This window comes from Capricornis sumatraensis, chromosome 10, assembly GCF_032405125.1.
Source record: "Capricornis sumatraensis isolate serow.1 chromosome 10, serow.2, whole genome shotgun sequence".
Classification (NCBI taxonomy): domain Eukaryota; kingdom Metazoa; phylum Chordata; class Mammalia; order Artiodactyla; family Bovidae; genus Capricornis; species Capricornis sumatraensis.
Genome location: NC_091078.1, coordinates 60,826,027 through 60,845,885, shown reverse-complemented (window position 1 = coordinate 60,845,885; position 19,859 = coordinate 60,826,027). Strand labels below are relative to the sequence as shown.

The following is a 19,859-nucleotide window of genomic DNA, read 5'->3' as shown; positions in this document are numbered from 1 at the left end:
TTAAACCAGACCACTAGCATTCAAACACAGAAAAACCTTCCAAACAATTTACATGCCTCAAAAAATGATCTGTGCCAGGGCTCTCCCTCCAATATAGACAGCTAAGAGATGGGTTTTTATACAACCATGCTAAAACTGTATTTAAGCTTCTTATACATGGAAATTATCTGGTATCTTTCACAAACAGCAAAAATATGAAAACTGTAACTCTTACTCATGGGAAATGTCAGACTAAACCTACGTTTAGAGAAAAGTAAACTGAAGTAGAGGAACTAACGTACGTCTCAGGAAAACTGCCGCCCTGATCTCACTGCTAAAATCTCAGATACCTAGAACAAAAACAGTACAGGCCGAAAAGAAGGCAGTAGACTCAGTCCTCCAGGAGTATCAGTCACCTCCAAGGCAAACAAAAACAAGCGTGATCCCAGTGGCAGTCACCACTGCTGTCCTTTTCATCCAAAGTAGACAGTACTCCACATTTTTGGACTGGAACTCCTCCTGGGCATTATTAACACAGGCTATTAGGCAAGGATGAAGCAACCAGGGTTATCCAGCGGTTAGGATCTGGCACTTCCGACGCAGGGGGCCTGGGTTCAATCTCTGCCCGGGGAACTAAGAACCCACGTGTCTCACAGCATGGCCAAAAAAAGAAAAAAGAAGAAGCAACCATCACAAACAAGTCAACAGGTCCCAAGTTATGGAAGAATCTAGAGTTCTTCACTGGACTGGGTGAATATTACTATGTGGGTATCAGAATCAGCCTGTAGCCCCTGGATGGAATCAAGACAGAAGCTGCAAATTAGAAGGTTTCAGTCAATCATTTATTATGAGAAATGGCCCAACTGGCAAAAACGTACCTCCAAATGTCTAATAAAGCATTTGCCAAGGGAAGGTAAAGTAACTGTTTACTAAAGTATGTCCTCAAAGTTTTCTTCCAGGCAGTCAATTTTAATGGACTCAGGGCCACTGGAGGTAACCAGGAATGCCAGGCTGAAAAGTCTGCTCTAGTCTCTCAAGGCAGAGACTGGGTTGCCAATGCAGATCTATCCCTTAAAGTGCTTGTTTAAGAATCCTTTATTTTCCCTAAATTTGAAAGTGAAGTTGTGAAAGTGAAAGTGAAGTTGCTCAGTCGTGTCCGACTCTTTGCGACCCCATGGACTGTAGCCTACCAGGCTCCTCAGTCCATGGAATTTTCCAGGCAAGATTACTGGAGAGGGTTGCCATTTCCTTCTCCAGCGGATCTTCCCAACCCAGGGATCGAACCCAGGTCTCCCGCGCTGCAGGCAGACGCTTTACCGTCTGAACCACAGGGAGATCCCTAAATTTAACAAGCTATATTCCAGGGATTTGAATGAAAGGAGGAGTCAGACAATCTATTAACTGATGGAAAGTAGCACTTCGCATTTGTAGAGAGAAAAGGGTTAACATCCAAGCCACAAAACCTTGACCAGCAGCACAGGTAATAAGTTCAAATTCTTCAACAGAACTGCCTCTCGTTAAAGTGATGAAAAATGCTAGGCATGTCACCATTTCTACCTGAGGGTAAATGAGTCTTTAAAAATTAGTATGGTGACAGCCCTGGTATAAAGTGCCCACATAATAAATAATGATTTAAGCACAAGTTAGCGTCCAGAAATTACTCCAAAATAAATAAAGCCAACCCACAACTGCTCCTTTGCCAGGAAAATAGAATGTAAGGTGGAATCTATGGAGCATTTAAAAATTTAATCTAAATCTCTCTTCCAGAGCTTTTATTAATACTGTCAAAATTCATTTTAACTCCATATCATCTTTTTTATACCCCCTGCTGATGCTGTGACAAGGATGGTCATGAAAAAGTGCTCAAAAAAGAATGTGAGAAAAGAAAAAATAATAATAATCCACGAACAAAAATATCAGCACCTAATGTTTCACTGATTTTGACTTAAAAGGCAGAAGCATTTGGGAATTTCCTCATACTGCTGGCACCACAGATTACTTTTCTGAAAAGCAATTTGGCAATACCGGTATTAAAAGCCTTAAAATAATTAATATCCTTGATTTAATAATCTTACTAATAGATGTATGTCTTAAAGAAATAGACAAATATTTAGTCACAATGTTCAGGAACATTTATATATAAAAAAAAAAAAAAAAAGATCAGAAATAACCAAAAAGTCTACAATAAGAAAATGGTACACCTAACACAACACTCTGCTGCTGTATTTTGAATCTATTCAGTCTCATGGGAAATTTTCACAATAAAATGTGAAGTAAAAAAATTCACACACTCAATTTCATGGCACGGGATCCCCAATTTTTTTAAAACATATAATCTGCCTGCATACACACTTTATAAAAAGGGTTAAATTACAGATTTTTTTTCTCTTTATACTTTTCTGTTCTTTTCAAATTTTTAGCAGTGAATATGTGCTGCCTTTATAATCTAGGAAAGGTGGAGGTTACTAAAATTTTGAACTTCTGTACATAATTATTCATTCAATTTTCTTTTCAATTGACAACCAATGAAATAAACCAATTTCCCTGAAATATATATATTTATATAATCTTAATAAACAGACATACTCAATGAAATATTCTGCCTCCTTTGAGGGACAAAGTATGCAATTCCTTCAGGCTATGAAAGGAACACTGAGTCTAGTTTTTATTAGCAAATATTTCAGCCCTAATTATGGGAGATAAACTGTGGAGGACAATACAGTCCTCCAGTCCTTTAGGATCTTACAAATAAGTTACCTACACATAAAAAGATAATTAATTATATGAGATGGTTGGATGGCATCACCATCTCAACAGACATGAGTTTGAGCAAACTGAGGGAGGCAGTGATGGACAGGGAAGCCTGGCGTGCTGCAGTCCATGGGGTCGCAAAGAGTTGGATACAACTTGGTGCCTAAGAAAACCTGGGCAAGTTATGTCAAAGGGAAGAGCAAAGGATACTAAAGGCAGGACCCCCAAGGATGGGGCAGCACACAGACCAGGCCTTAGCCCTCACCAGGAGCAGTGGGACACCCCTTCTGGAAACAGGAGAAATCGACAGCAGAGTACACATGGTGGGGTGGGTGAAGTCAGGCCGGTGGGCAGAAGTGAGATTATAAATATAATAGGGTTAGGACGGCTGATCCTGAAGACTACCTAGCACTTCAACATTCAGGGAACTATGATGAACTCTCAGTCTCTCAACATCAATGGGAAACTTGCTAGACTAAATTCACCACAGTCCCTTCCACCTGTACTTTAGATTAATTCAAGTGTCATCAAAGAGGTAAAAATGCACAGAAGCGGCTTCACATCACAGAGCTGATGCGAGGCCTCAAAAGAAAGGAAAACTCTAGGTTTTTAACATGAAAGCAACAGAAGAATAAATTTAAACCAATTATAAAAGTTCACTGTTCACCTTAAGATTCCATAGAATATCGATTTTTGTTTTGACTTACTGGATTCTCTCATTATTACCCATACTACTTTCCTCAAAACCTACTAACTTATAACTAAACAGGTTACAGGTTTATATAGAAATGAGTCTTATAGCAAAACCACAGTTGACATTTCTTTTCATCGTCTCATTTCAAGTTTCAAAAATATCTTTCACTGCCACAACTGCCCATTTGAGAAGTTTACTTTTGTTTTAATGCAGGTTTCAAAGAGTAAACAATTTAAAAAAAATAAACAATTTAACTACTGGGAATCTACGCATGCACTGAATTCTTTACATCTGTTCTATAGTTTATTCCTTACCATCAGGAATGTGATAGAAGTATCACACCCATGTTACAGAACAGAAAGGAAGCCCAAGCAGGATAAAGTCTTTCTATGCCACAGTCCTACGTCCAGTTAAGGGCCGCCTGAGCTGACTCCTGAGCCCTGTATTTTTTCTTGCAATAACACAATGCCCTCCCCACTTTGATCTGGGCCTTTCTAATTCCCAGGAAAACAACAGCACTAAAATAAATCTATTCTGACAATTCTGTTTTTCCTCCAACTCTGACACACCGTGCAAGTTACCTGATCCAGCCACCAACTAACAAGAGTGACACCAAGGACTCACCTAATAAACATTAGTAACAAACAGTTCCACTAAAAACCTTTTGAAATGTTTAGAAACTACACTTTGAGAAAGGAAACAACAAGCAAATAACCATTCAAAAGACAGACTGAGAATTACTGGTCATCTAAAAATGCAATGGCCCCTTGGAAAAAACTTCCCTCTTTACAGTTTGTATACAATTTTGTTATGGCAAGATTTCTCCCCAATGGCACAGAACAGTCAACACCAAGCAAATCATTTAAGCACAGTTTAAGAAGGTTCTATTTTCTGCTTTAAAAAATTTATCCTTATCCAAACTGCAATTATAATGTACTTTGCAAATTACATTCCCTCCATTTGTTTCTAACAAAGCATTTTCCTTCACAAGAGGATTAGCAAATACTCATAAAAGAGGAGAACAAAGGATCAGATCATGTCTTGAAACACTAGATTGAGTGTTGTAATTCTACATGTCTTCCATAGTACTCCGAATACTTTATACCAATAAAGAGAGAATTGTTTAACCTGCAGAAAATGAGATAGAACGCAAAAGCCGAACTTTTAAATTCAATCACTTAACTCTTGTCCACTATTAAAAAAGTTACTGTGCAATATTTGGACTATTTAAGAGACCCATAAATAAGCACACTCTAGGCTTCATAATTTATCCAATGAATATTTGTTAGTATAGTGTCCTAGATCTAAAATGAACTTTAGCTACATACATTATACTGTCTGAGTGAAACCTACATTACCTAAAATATACTCTCCTTAATACAAAAGAACCAATGTGTCTAAATATTAAACCCACTGAGATATACTATTTTAAACATTTCCCCTACCTATGCAATATGAAGACAATATAATGACCTAAGAGATAAGTCTGTACATAGAAGGGGTGGGACCATCAGAGAAGAGCTGGGACAGCAACCTAAGCGTCACATTTCAAAGTGACACAGAGCCAAATTTTCTCGTTGTCTAAACCACAGAGGTGCACATTAAAAATTATCAAAATTCATTTACTCAGCAAATATGAGGAGCAGCATCATAGCATAAACGAGTACCATAGCACTTGGAACCCAAGCAGATACCCCACTTCTGTCAACAGGCATGTCTTTGTCTATAACACAAAGATAAGCACCACCTGGGATAATTACGAAGGCAAAAGGCGACAGTACACATTAGCAATGTGTCAGTGGGATTAAAATCACCCCAGATTTTTTTTCCCCAGCTTTTCACCAACTGGCTTCCCTTTCAGAGAGTTTGACATCTGAGAGGAGTTGTATACTTAGTTCCCCATCTTACTCTGACATCCTTATCCTCACCCTTCTCTGGCCCAAAACACCACCCCCTCAAGGCCTGTACTGGATATAATAGGAAGGCCACTGCCCTACACTGTTTACACCTCTCACGGGGACAGGAAGGCTGGAAGAGGTGTTCTTTCCCCTCAATCTGCCTTTGGGAGTTCACAGGCGGCACCTCAGAGAAATTATTTTGTTTAAGCTAAGAACTGAAATTGGCTGAAGTGGAAAAGTGGCCTTAGTGGGACTGGGCCAGTAACACACAGAGAGCACAGGTTGAGACAAGGGGAGAGACAGGCAGGGAAGGACCGGACTCCCGAAGGTCCTGTGTCCCATGCACAGGAGCGGACGCTGCTCACATCTGGCCAGCCATGCCTCAAGGCCAGCACAAAGCCCACCATCCAGACCACTGCCTCCCCCTGCCCTCCGATGCCCCTGCACACCAGCTCCTATGCCCTCTCACAGCACTATGCCCGCTTCCATCACGGCCTGTGTCACAGCAGCGGCTACAGAATTATTTCTGTGATTATGTGATTAATAATCTGTAACCCCCACTAGAGTACACGATAAATTCAGCCTGCCTAAGACACATGTCTGCTTTATTCAGCTCTGCATCCCTGGGCCCGCCGAGTATAGCATCTGCCTGAAATATATAGATACACTTTATTAAATGAACAAATGAAAGCTGGCACTAAGAAGCCAAGGAAGAATCCTGAGCAGGGGAATGGCAATCAGAGATGACAGCTGAACAAACCACTCTGGCAGCAAAGTGAAGATCAGACTGGAAAGGCAAGACTAGAGCCTGAACACAGGCGAGGAGACTAGTGAAAAGTGTCTCCAGAAAAATGATTCAAGACCTAAAAGTGAGGGCAGCCTGAATCTGGGCAGTGATGAGGAGGATGTAACGGAGGAGACGCGCTTAGGAAGTAGAATTCACAACCTCAATGCCCAGGGGGCAAAGCAAGGATGGGAATCTGGAATGACTCTAGTGGAGAATGCTAGCAGGTGGGGCACTGACTCACCAGGAATACAGGACGGCAACAAACATTTCCTGAGCATCTACCGCTTGCTGTTCTAGAGCGGAAGATCTGCCTCTAGCTCTCGGATTCTATGAATGGGAAGCAATTTCTATCCAACCCATTTGGATACAACGAGTATGGTATCCATTAAGGGGCAGCAAACTACAGTTCAGATTTTCCACATTTCTTCACCAGGACATTTCTTGGGTACACTGACTACGTATGAGGCCTAACACTGGTCTGGGGATACAGCAATCAAAGAAGAGGCATCTCTGCCTCCAAGGAGCTGACAGTCTTCTGGGTATGAGACAGGTAACTGCATGACAGTAACTGAGAAACTGAGGCCAGTGAGGCTATGATTTGACCAGTTACATGTCCTGTAACCTACATTTCTGGAGCACTGATTTCATAACTTCCATCACATTTCAGGCCCACGTGTAGTTGAGGGGTTGCATGTTTGGACATTCACACAGACACCCCTCCCACCAATCTTGCTCTGAGCCTGGAGACACTCCAGAACTGAAAGCAACATGGTGCATGGGCAGCCAGTGCCCTCCAACTCTGAAGCAACTGCTGCAGTCACAGGGCAGCAGTCTGGGGAAGAGGACACAACCAGTAAGGAGAGGGAGAGAGGCCTGCGTGGTCAGGAAAGAGCCTACCTGAGTGGAGGCCAAACGCTGGAGGTGCCAAAGGAGAATCTCAGAAGGCTCTGGAAGTAACCGCAGAGAAATAAACATTCAGGGAAGGCAGAGCAGGAATCCTCTTTAGTCAGGTTCCTCCCCTTCCACCAGCAAGAAATGGTTTCCCACGGGATGGAAGGCCTCAACCCAAAGCAGATATACAGGAAAACAAGACGAGGAAATGATCTGCAGTGAGAATAACGCAGCTCCAGATTATCCAGACCAGACAACACATTTCCAGCGCTCACTCATGAGGTCATTAACTCTGAGAGGTTTTATATTGGCCCTTCCCAAACTAAAACAAAATACCCAAACATGTCCTCCCCTTCAACCCCAAACCTACTGCCCTTCTTTGCCCCCTTCCTTTCCACAGCCTTAAAAAAACAAAAACAGCTGCACTGTCTCTACCTCCTCAGCTTCCTTTCACCCACTTGGATCTAAATTCTTCCTCCACCATCTGACCTTGTCTTTTCAACCTCCCTAAACCCTTGGAGCCCTTTCCCCTTTTCTCTGCCCGGGAACTCTACCTGTCCAAGACTGGTTCAACCATCGCCTTCTGTGAGGCATTCCCCAGTCAAATTGCCCAGGGGTTTTCCCTATACCTCATCACGGCGTTTGATACTACTGTCATCGTTTACCTCAGTGTAAATATAATTCACAACAGCCTGAAAGACAGGAACTCATTTTTATTCACTTTTCTATTGCCACCCTCTAACCCAGGGCACCCAAAGTAGACAAAGGCTTCATGAACAAATGATCGTAAGTTTAGTTTACCTTCAAAACTGCTACAAACCACTCAATTCTTCCACCTAAATTGCTCTAAGAATAGACTTGCATATACACATACACACTGGGAAGTATCTATATTCTGAATAGTTAGTTTTCTCTTAACAGCATCTTGGCTATAAAGAAACTCTAAATTTTGGTGGTTAAGCCAACAGCTGGCATACAGTAAAATCAATTCTTTAGAGTTCCTCATCTATGTTTTTAATTCCTAAAATTCTGATGTGGAAAGTGCACCTTTTTCCTGGGCTGCTGCTAAGTCGTTTCAGTCGTGTCCGACTCTGTGCGACCCCATAGACGGCAGCCCACCAGGCTCCCCCGTCCCTGGGATTCTCCAGGCAAGAACACTGGAGTGGGCAGTGAAATGAATTCTTAGGCTCAGAAAACCTGCTTCAGAGAACCAACCAAGCCTTATTTATACCAATGCTTAAAACCTGGGCTGCTTAATAGCTTCCAAAAGTTTTTTTTTTCTTCTATTTAGTTTTACTTTCTATATGAAACACCCATAGTAAAGTTTAACACAATATTTCCTGCAACCAGTAAAAATATCTGAAAGCCCTTCAATTTTAATACGGACATTCAAAAGCCTTCATTTTAGGACTATGGGATTACATCTGAACCTTAACGGCCCAATGTATACTTCTGTTCTAGAAATAAAAATTATGTAACTTCTCAGTCCTTGTATGTTTTCTACAAATGGATCTTACTGCAATAATACAGAAAAACTTACTCAGAAGAGCAGAGAGAAAAAAAAATACAGAGAAAGTAACTTTTCTATACTAAAGAAAACGATTTTTAAAAATGCAACTTAAAAAAAAAAAATAGAAAGGTGGCAAAGTTCCCTGCCAGGAAAACCTTAAAGATGGAGAAACGAGAAAAGTTAACTCAATGCACCTGACTTTCAATTAGTATACTGCTTCAGTAAGTGACTTGCCTCAATAAGTGACCTTGGCAATGTCATTTCTCTCATTTTTAGTTCTGTAGAATGGGAATGTCATCTGTTTTCCTATTAGAAACAATTGGTCGAATAAAAGAACCAACGTGATTTTTTTTTTAAGAAACTTGTCTAATTAGTTTGCTTTAATCACCATTAGTACAGTACATTCCTCTTCAGGAATCCAATTCCAAGAAAAATATTTAAGCAGACGTTGAGGACAGATTTCCTTAAGGGAATGATTTTATAAATCTGGAGAGCAATGTAACAAGATTATAAATTAACAAACTGATTACATAAGCCTTGACAACCTCAGGCTTTAAAGTACACTGATACACATTCTGATAAATTAGACTGATTTGGGACTAGCGCCTCAACCCCACACACGGAACCCAAACTGAGGCATCTGGTGTTTGATAGGAATCAGGTGGAATCTGATCAAGACGCGAAACATTTGCAGTTCCATTACCGGCTAGCCACGCTTCACCTCTCACCATAAAACGTGAAACGCATTAAGTCAGCTTTACCACCTGCTCCTAAGATTGTGACAATGTACTCAATTAAATGAAACAGGGGAAGTAACTAGATAGTGTGAAAAATCCTATACCCTTAGACGTCCAGAAGCTTAAGAACCCTACTGCTAAATCCCCCCTCACCCCCTCCAAATACTGGACTTGAACCGAACTCACTATACAGCTACAGAATTTTACCTGACCCAAGTGTTAAGAACAGCACAGCTCCAGGAGCCCTACTCAGGATAAAAGGCTGTCACTTTCCTGGATCCCAAGTCCAAGCAAACGGAAGGAAGGGTTTTGTAAAACGGTCCAGAAAGGAATCAACAGGCGATGACTATGGAAAAGAACGGAGGTTTTTCAATCTGAAAAATTCTAGCTGTCCCTCGGGAACGGCACTGCTCCTCCTTCCTTACCCCGATGCCCTTTCTCTACAGACAATATCCCCATTCTATTGTACGGCTGCAGTTTTAGCAAGAAATCCCCTTGCTGCGCCAGATCTCCAGATTCTTTTGAAAAAGGAAAACACCTTTAGTGAATAAAACACCGTACGAGAGAACCTGGGCGCGGGGATCCGCGGGCGCCGCACTCGGCCCGCTCCGGGGCGGGGCGCGGGGATGCGGGCGCCTCCCGAGGTGCCGCAATCCCGCCGCGGCCGCAAGGGCAGGGCCTCGGGGCGCCCGTGGCCGGCCGCCGCAATGCCCGCTCCCGTGCGGGCCCCGCCGCCGCCCGCTGCCTGCCGCCAGGCCATCAGGCCGCACCGCCGCCGCGCGGAGTCTGGGCCGCCGCAGCCCGGGGCCCGCGTCCTCCCCGGCCCGCGACGCGGGGAGCGCGGAGCGCGCAACTTACTTTCCGCCTGCGGCGGGCGCCCCAGCCCCGCCGCCCAGCCCGGCAACCGCTGAGGCCACTCGGCGGCGGCGGCCAGCCCGTCCCCCGCCCACGGCCGCCGCTCCCGGGTGCACTGCGCGCTCGCCCCTACCTCAGCAAGCAGGCGGGCTTCCGTCCGCAGCGGCCGAGGCGCCGACAACTCCCTCCCGGCCGCCGAATCCCCGCACCCAGCACTAATCATAATACCAAGCGGGCAGCCGGCCGCGGGGAGGGGGTGGAGGACCGAGATGCGCCTGCGCGGGACGCGCGTCATTGTGACGCAGGCGCCGGGGAGGGGCCGCGGCGAGGGCCGGGCGGGGCGCACCTGCGGGCTTCGGCGCGCGAGCTGCTGCAGGGCATCCTGGCAGCGCCTCGACCCCAGCGAGTCTGGGCTGCGGCTGGCGGTAGGAAGCGGGCGAGGCGCCCGAGCAAGACCAAGCTGATGAAGGAGGAAGCACTAGGGACACGGGACAATGGCCCAGAAAAGTAGCCGAGCCGTGGCGGAAATCGGAGGGAAAGGACAGGGTCCTCACGGGACTCTGCGTCTTGGGGCGGGGGTCTGAGGGCACCAGGCACTTCACCCTTCTAAAGGTTCACCCACATCCCCGGCACAGGTTTAAACAAAGAGCGGGAAAAAAATATACGTTCACGAATACACGTACATATTTTTTTTTCCTCTACAGTTTCTTCTCTCTGGGAACCCAATTAGAAGGAATTGTGTTGATTTTGTGCTATTTTTAAAAAAGAGAAAAGCCCAGCATCTGAACACAGCGCTGGCTTTAAAAGTCAGCAGGAGACCCTTGCCTGGCCAGCCTGCCTCCTCTGGAAAAGCGTGAAAAGGCGAAAGGTCGTGAGAAGTATTAAAGCATGTCAAGTCAGGGACTCAGAACATGCCAGGCATGAACCGTGCCCCGGATGGTTCAGCGCCATGGTCACCAGGCAGGAGGCTCCCAAATGGAGCTTAGCGATGGCCAGAGTGGAGAGTTTGGGAGGGTGAGAGAGAGGGGCAGGCGCTCCCATCTACCATCCTTGGAAGCCTGGCGCGCCATGGAGATCAGCTGTCCTTGCTTTCTGGAAATAAGTGACACGCCAGATGCCAGATTCTCCAACTTGCTTTTCCATTTTGGATTCTCCCAGCCCTCCACCCCTCCCCCAAGAGAGGACCTCTAGCAAAAAAGGGCACAAACTGCCGCGTGGAAGGCAGGGGAGGGGGTGCGTTGCTTAGATGCTCCAAATGTGATTAGATCGACTGGAGGGAAAAAAGAAATCTAGATGGCTTGAGCAATTGTCTCTGCTGAGCTGCAAACGTCAGAAGCCTGTTTTTTTCAGACTGTCTCCTGGGCATCTACTTTGCATGTCTGAAGATGACTGGAAAGCAAGAGTGGATTGTTGGGAGGTACAAACACTCAGGGTAATAACGGAAGTTAAGGGGGGCTTCCTAGGTGGCACTAGTGCTAAAGAACCCACCTGCCAACGCAGGAGATGCAGTCCAGGAAGAGACGCAGGTTCGATTCCTGGGTCAGGAAGGGAGAAGGGAATGGCAACCCACTCCAGTACCCTTGCCTGGAGAATCCCATGGACAGAGGAGCTTGGAGGGCTACAGTCCATGGGGTTACACAGAGTGGAACGGACACTGCTCTGTGATGACGTAAATGTGAAGGAAATCCAAAAAGAGGGAATATATGTATAAATATAGCTGATTAACTTTGCTGTATAGCAGAAACACAACACTGTAAAGCAACTATACTCCAATTCTTTTGTTTTAAAAAAAAGCAAAAATAAAATAATTAGAACAGTCTTGCTATAAAAGGTACCTAATAAAGGCTTATTATAATATATTTTTTTAAAGTGGGGGGGGGGGCGGTTAAAGAGGACTCCAAGTTACCCTAACACTCTGGCATGGGGTGATGTCACTGGCTGGGAAAAGCCTTGGGCTATCGGTCTCTGCCCCTCAGGGCTGAGTCGAGGCCCCAACTCTGGGATAACACTGGCTTACAAAGACCTTCAAAGAATCATCTCACTTTGACACACATTCTAACTCTAGCAGTATGTTCAGCAGGAGCTTGTGGAATTCATTCCTTTGTTGCTGGAAAACAGTGGCGAGGCCTTGCACTTTTCTCCTTAGGGAGGTATCACTATTCAGGGAACCCCATAGCCAAGTAAAGGGGAAAAAATACCATTCTAATGGTCTCCCCAGGGAATTCCAGTGGTTGAAGACCTCCACCACCAGGTGTGTAGCCCCTGAAATAGAACAGTCATCACAAAACAACGTCTTAATAGATAAGCCCTTGAAAAATATGGAACTCAGGTTTTGAATAAATTCTATACAGAAAATGGAACACAGGAATAGAAAAACAATGAATAAAAAAGAATAATACCTTTGTTTAAATAAAGTGGGCTTGAATTCTCTTCCAGAGAAAGGGCTGCAGTCCTGGCCATGTGGTGAATCATTTATTCATCTCCGGTGTTTCTTGGGAAGCTGGAGTGCTGCTGGCAAGAACATGACCCATTTTCAGTTCCACACCATCAATGTGGTAGCATGAGCTGATTATGCTTAGGCAATATTTTTAAATATTCAAGTATAAATTAATATATGATTACTTAACTTTGAATTTAAGCAAATGTGTTCATTGTTAATGAGAACCCCCTTCTTCAGTCTGCCCTGGGGTTTTCTCGAACCCAGACTCCTTTTTTAATGTTAGGTCTTTTTATGGACCTGTAAGAAGCTTTAATTAGATGTACAGCACTCCACACAAATGACAAGATGGAGCATGCGGGCTTGGATTACACTCTCCGTGATTCAGATCTCCAAAATAACATAATGCCACTGATTTAGGGAAGTTGCTGTTTATTGGAAGGCAACCAGGGAGATGCTACAAATTAGGTTAAGATGTGAAAAGCAAGCCAATTGATGAAAGAACTGCCATTTTCATCTTGGGACTACCCCCCTAAAGCAGCATGTATAACAAGGTTATACCATTTCTAGATATTGTTAATTTTCATAATATAGAGGCATTTCAAATATACTGAAAACAGAGACTGAGGATTCACGTATGGCTCAGTTTTGAGTTGTGACATTTAATTTTATGATTTCCTTTTGCGTATTTAATTAGTCATTTTATACATTGATACTTGTACATGTCTGAATCCTGGCTTCATTCCAGTAGGACCAAAATTAATACTTCACTGGAATGGCCTGAAGAGTTTCTCAAAGAGTTTCCCTCACTACCCACTTGGCATCCATTAGCATCCCTAATTCTTTTAGCTCAGATGTTTGTTAAGGCCTGTGCATGTGTGTGCATGTGTGTGTGTGTGTGTGTGTATGCACATGTGTAATATATTCTTAACAGTTGCAAGGAAGGACTGAAAATGCCAGCCCTTAACTCTGCTTCTTTGCAACCTGTGAACTGGGAAACACGGCAGACACTGCCTGGCACTGAGCACCTGCCCCACCTCTAAGACTTATATACCCTGTGGGCAGACTGCTTAACTTTCCATCTGTTTCCTCTATAAAATGGGAAAAGATGGTGGTGATAATGATACCTTTCTTATAAGGTGTGTGTAAGGCAGCTGTTCTCCAAGTGTGCCTCCTGGACCAGCAGCAGCAGCTTCTCCTGGGAACTAGACTGAAATGCAAATTTTCCAGCTCTACTCCAGACCTCCTAAATTAGAAACTTGGTGGTTTCTCTGTTTTAAGAAGACTTCCAAGTGAATCTGACACAGGTGAGTCTGAGAACCACTATAGATGGGAAGAAAAGTTATGACCAACCTAGACAGCATATTCAAAAGCAGAGACATTACTTCGCCAACAAAGGTCCATCTAGTCAAGGCTATGGTTTTTCCAGTGGTCATGTATGGATGTGAGAGTTGGACTGTGAAGAAAGCTGAGCGCCAAAGAATTGATGCTTTTGAACTGTGGTGTTGGAGAAGACTCTTGAGAGTCCCTTGGACTGCAAGGAGATCCAACCAGTCCATCCTAAAGGAGATCAGCACTGGGTGTTCTTTGGAAGGAATGATACTAAAGCTGAAACTCCAGTACTTTGGCCACCTCATGCGAAGAGTTGACTCATTAGAAAAGACTCTGATGCTGGGAGGGATTGGGGGCAGGAGGAAAAGGGGACGACCGAGGATGAGATGGCTGGATGGCATCACTGACTCGATGGACGTGAGTCTGAGTGAACTCCGGGAGATGATGATGGGCAGGGAGGCCTGGCGTGCTGCGATTCATGGGGTCGCAAAGAGTCGTACATGACTGAGCAACTGAACTGAACTGAAGGGGGTTTATGTATATTAGTTGCCAAGTCATGTCCAACTCTTTGAGATACCATAGACTGTAGCCCGCCAGTTTCCTCTCTCCATGAAATTCTCCAAGCAAGAATACTAGAGGATCTTCCCAACCCAGGGATCAAACCCAGGTCTCCTGCATTGCAGGCAGATTCTTTTACTGTCTGAGCCACCAGGGAAGTATTAAAATAGTGCTGGCACATGGTTAGTAGTATATTAGTGGATTTTTTTTTAATTAGTGCAATATGATGTTGCCAAGATACAGTTTAATTCAGGCCACAGGAAGGATGCCCATATTCCTTCAACAAATAAATTCTTAATGCTTAATCTTTTGTCCAAAGACTTTTAACACTGCCTGCCAAACCCTTCATGTTCTGGCCCCTGCCTTCCTTTCCTACTCTTTATCTCCAAGTAAACTGTATCTGCGACCTTCCCAGTTTTCAAAAGGGAATTTCTTTTTCATACCTCCAAGCCTTTGCCTATTCTGTTCCTTCTACCTAGAAATGTCACCCACCCATTTTCTCCACTCCCTATACCTGGCAATCTCCTGAATTCCTACTTACCTTTCAAAACCTCAAGTGTCCAGGCTCATCTGTGGCACCCCCAATCCTGTCCAGTCAGAGCCAGGCCTTCTCTGAACCCATACCTCCTTGCACAGGAACATTTATTATAGGTTTCATAACTATTAACCGTTCCATTTTCTCCCTTTGGATCTTAAACTCCTGGAGGACAAGGATTTTATTTTATTCAAATTTCTATTCATGCAGCTTAGCACTAATGTGGCAAGTAGGCAGCCCAAGGGCTTAAACTTAGGGCATTTTTTTTTTTCAGAACATTGTTTTTGTTTTTTTGTGTGGGGGGCTATATCTTGTGGCTTGTGGGATCTTGGTTCCCCAACCAAGAATTGAACCCAGGCCATTAGCAGTGAAACCACAAAGTCTTAACTACTGGACCACTGAGGAATTCCCCAAAACATTTTAAAATTGGAAGATTTAATTTTTTAAATAGTTTTACTCTAGTATGATCTGCATACCATAAACTTCACCATTAATACATGGTTATTCAATGTGTGTGTTTGTGTGCTCAGTTGCTCAGTTCAGTTCAGTTGCTCAGTTATGTCCAACTCTTTGTGACCCCATGGACTGCAGCACACCAGGCTTCCCTGTCCATCACCAACTCCTGGAGCCTCCTCAATCTCATGTCCATTGCGTTGGTGATGCCATCCAACCATCTCATCCTCTGTCATCCCCTTCTACCACCTTCAATCTTTCCCTGCATCAGGGTCTTTTCCAATGAGTCAGTTCTTCGCATCACGTGGCCAAAGTATTGGAGTTTCAGCTTCAGCATTAGTCCTTCCAGTGAATATTCAGGACTGATTTCCTTTAGAATGGACTGGTTGGATCTCCTTGCAGTACAAGGGACTCTCAAGAGTGTTCTTCAACACCACAGTTCAAAAGTATCAATTCTTTGGCACTCAACTCTCTTTATGGTCCAACTCTCACATCCATACATGACTACTGGAAAAACCATAGCTTTGACTAGATGGACCTTTGTTGGCAAAGTAATGTTTCTGCTTTTTAATACGCTGTCTAGGTTGGTCATAACTTTTCTTCCAAGGAGCATGCATCTTTTAACTTCATGGCTGCAATCACCATCTGCCGTGATTTTGGAGCCCAAGGAAATAAAATCTGTCACTGTTTATTATTTCCCCATCTATTTGCCATGAAGTGATGGGACCGGATGCCACGATCTTCGTTTTCTGAATGTTAAGGTTTAAGCCAACTTTTTCACTCTCCTCTCATTTTCATCAAGAGTTTTTCTTTGCCTTCTGCCATAAAGGTGGTGTCACCTGCATATCTGAGGTTATCGATATTTCTCCCAGAAATCTTGATTCCAGCTTGTGCTTCAGCCAGCCCAGTGTTTCTCAGGATGTACTCTGCATATAAGTTAAATAAGCAGGGTGACAATATATAGCCTTGATGTACTCCTTTCCCAATTTGGAACCAGTCTGTTGTTCCATGTTCAGTTCTAACTGTTGCTTCTTGACCTGCATACAGATTTCTCAGGAGGCAGGTCAGGTGGTCTGGGATTCCCATCTCTTGAAGAATTTTCCATAGTTTGCTGTGATCCACACAGTCAAAGGCTCTGGCATAGTCAATAAAGCAGAAGTATATGTTTTTCTGGAATTCTCTTGCTTTTTTGATGATCCAGTGGATGTTGGCAATTTGATCTCTGGTTCCTCTGCCTTTGTCAGCTTGAACAAACATCTGGAAGTTCACGGTTCACATACTATTGAAACCTGACTTGGAGAATTTTGAGCTTTACAGTTGCTCAGTTGTATCCAAATTGTTGCAATCCCGTAGAGGATAGCCCAGCAGACTCCTTTGTCCATGGGATTCTTCAGGCAAGAATACTGGAGTGGGTTGCCATTTCCTCCTCCAGGTAATTCAATGGTTTTCAGTAAATTTAAAAAGTTATGAAAGTATCACCTGATCTGCCCCTGATAGCTTACGGTGAACGACATCAGATTCATGATCTCCGAAGAAGATGTAGCTTCCGGACCAGGGACCAGACTTGATCACTCAAGAGCTTTTATATAGCAGAGTTATATTAGAGTATAAAAGGGGACAAACAAAGCTTCTGACATAGACATCAGTAGGGGGACAGAGAGTGCCCCCACTCACTAGTCTTAGTGAGGCCTTATATACTTTTACCAGACCCACTCCCACAACATACACCTTAAATTTACAAGATTAGAACTAACAATAGAAAGGTCTTACCAGACACACTCCCACAATATACCTCAACATAACAAGATGAGTCAGAAGGTTCTTGTTAAGGAGGAACATGTCTTTGAGCAAGACACACTGTTATATTGACTAAGACAAAGCAATGTAGAAAAAAAAAATGTCCCCTTCCCCTTGATGCCCCAGACCCCTTTCTCCTTCTCTAGGGCTCTGGACCCCTTTCTCCTCCTTGGGGACCCTGGACTTCTTATCAACCTACCTAGGAATAGACTCTCTCACCCCAATATTTCCATCACTTCCCAAAAGCTTTCTCTCTCCATGTGCAGTCAGTCACAATCCAGTTTCCATCTCTTGGCCACCAATGACTTGTTTTCCATCCTTACAGATTTGCCTTTTCTACAGAGTCACTTAAATGAAATCTCAGCCTTTTGTGTCTGGCTTCTTTCACTGAGCATAACATTTATCTATGTTGTAGCTATACAAACAGTTAGTTCCTTTTTTTTTTTTTTTACTGCTGAATAGTATTCTATTATATACACTAGATCTTCTTTATCCATTTACCAGGTGATGAACATTTCATTTATTTTCAGATTTTTGCTATTATGGATGATGTTGTGAATATTTACATAAACTCTTAACGGGGATATGCTGTCATTTTTCTAGGGTACTGCAAGATGAAATTGTTGAGTCACGTTGTAACTGTTACGTTTAACATTATAAGGAACTAACAAATTGTTTTCTGAAGTGACTGTACCACATTTTACATTCCCAGCAGCAATGTATGAGGGTTCTTCTTTCTCCTCATCTGTACCAACACTTGGCATCATTAGACTTTCAGATGATCTTTATTCTAATAAATGTATAGTGGTATCTCCTATGATTTTGATTTGCATTTCCCTAATGACTAGTGATGTTGATCATCTTTTAACATTATTTTTAGCCACACAAATATCTTCTTTGGTGAAGTATCCATTCAAAACTGTTGCCAATTTTTAACTGGGTCACTTGGCTTATTGAGTTATAAGAATTTTTTATCTATTTCAGATACAGGTCCTTAACAAGATATATAATTTGCAAATATTTTCTCCCAGGCTGTGGCGTGTGTTTTCTTCTTCTAAATGATATCTTTGGAAGTGCCAAGATTTTTTATTTCAATGAATTACAATTTAGAAAATTTTTCTTTTATGAATTGTTTTTGGTATCATATCAAAGAAATCAAAGTCACTAAGATTTTTTTCCTGTGGGTTTTTTTTTTCAGGTTTTATAGTTTTCAATTTAACATTTAATCTGTAATTGATTTTGAATTAATTTTTACACATGATATAAATTTTTGAATTTATCTTTTTGCATATGGATAGCCAATTGTCCCCAAGTCATTTGTTAAAAAGAATATCTTTTCCTAGTTGAATTCCCTTGGCACTTTTGTTGAAAATCAATTTACCACAAACATAAGGATTTTCTAGACTTTCTATTGATTTCCACTGATATATATCTATCATTACACCATTGTAACACAGTCTTGGCAACTATTATTTTATAATAAGTTTTGAAAATGAGTAAAACAGTACCCCAACTGTGTTGTTGATTTTCAAAATTGTTTTGCTATTCTGATGTATGGCATTTCCATATAAATCTTACGGTCAGCTTGTCAATTTCCACCACCAAAAAACTGGTTTTCAACTTTGATTTGAATTGCATATAAATTCAGTTTGGGGAGAGCTGCCATTTTAACAGTAGTGACTCTTTCAATTCATGAAAATGGTATATATCTCATTTAGGTCTTTTAAAGTTTAGTGAGCAGTGTTTTACAATCTTTAGCTCTCATACATCTTTTGTTATATTTCTGTTAAGTATTTTATTCCTTTAAGTGTGCTATATTGTAAATGGCACTGTTCTTCATTTCATTCTTAGATTGTCCATTATCACTATGTAGAAATACTGGTTTTTGTATCCTCTGACATTCTCATTTATTAGTTTTAATTGGTTTTTAAGATTCACTAGGATTTTCCAGATACCGGATCAAATCAAATGCAAACAAACACAGTTTCATGTAATATTTCTTCATCTTCAACCTGGATACCTTTCATCTATTTTCCTTATCTTCTTGATGGGCTAGAACATCCAGTATGCTATTAAACAGAAGTATTGAGAATAGACATCCTTGCTTTCTTCTTACACCTATGGAAGACACCTTTAGTCTTATCGCTATTAAGTCTGATGTTTGCTGTAGGTTTTTTCTTAGACTCTTTTTTACCTGTCTGAAGAAATTCCCTTATATTTGAAGTTTGAGAGTTTTATCATGAATAAGTGTTGAATTCTGACAACTGTTTTTTCTGCATATATTAACATGACCAAGTATGTTCTGTCCTTTATTATATTAATATGACATATTGCCTTAATTTTCCAGATGCTAATGCTACCTGGTTAAAAGATGTTTGCTCCTTGGAAGAAAAGCTATGACCAACCTAGACAGCATATTAAAAAGCACAGACATTACTTTGCCAGCAAAGGTCCATCTAGTCAAAGCTATGGTTTTTCCAGTGGTCATGTATGAATGTGAGAGTTGGACTGTGAAGAAAGCTGAGCGCCAAAGAATTGATGCTTTTGAACTGTGATATTTCAGAAGACTTTTGAGAGTCCCCTGGTCGGCAAGGAGTTCAAACCAGTCAACCTAAAGGAAATCAGTCCTGAATATTCATTGGAAG

At 42.5% G+C, this 19,859-nt stretch overlaps 1 protein-coding gene across 6 annotated transcripts in view; it reads right to left on the bottom strand.

Moving 5' to 3' along the window:
- SNRK (SNF related kinase) overlaps positions 1 to 10,302 on the bottom strand; it is a 68,524-nt gene extending 58,222 nt beyond the window's left edge. For 2 of the 6 annotated variants that reach the window (XM_068981821.1, XM_068981824.1), the window contains exon 1: positions 10,236 to 10,294. The gene's annotated coding sequence lies outside the window, so the exon portion shown is untranslated. Of the gene's footprint in view, positions 1 to 7,006; positions 7,027 to 10,235 lie in introns of those variants that run through there. The other 4 variants (XM_068981820.1, XM_068981823.1, XM_068981822.1 and 1 more) reach the window with 4 other exon arrangements.
- Positions 10,303 to 19,859: the final 9,557 nt, after the last annotated feature.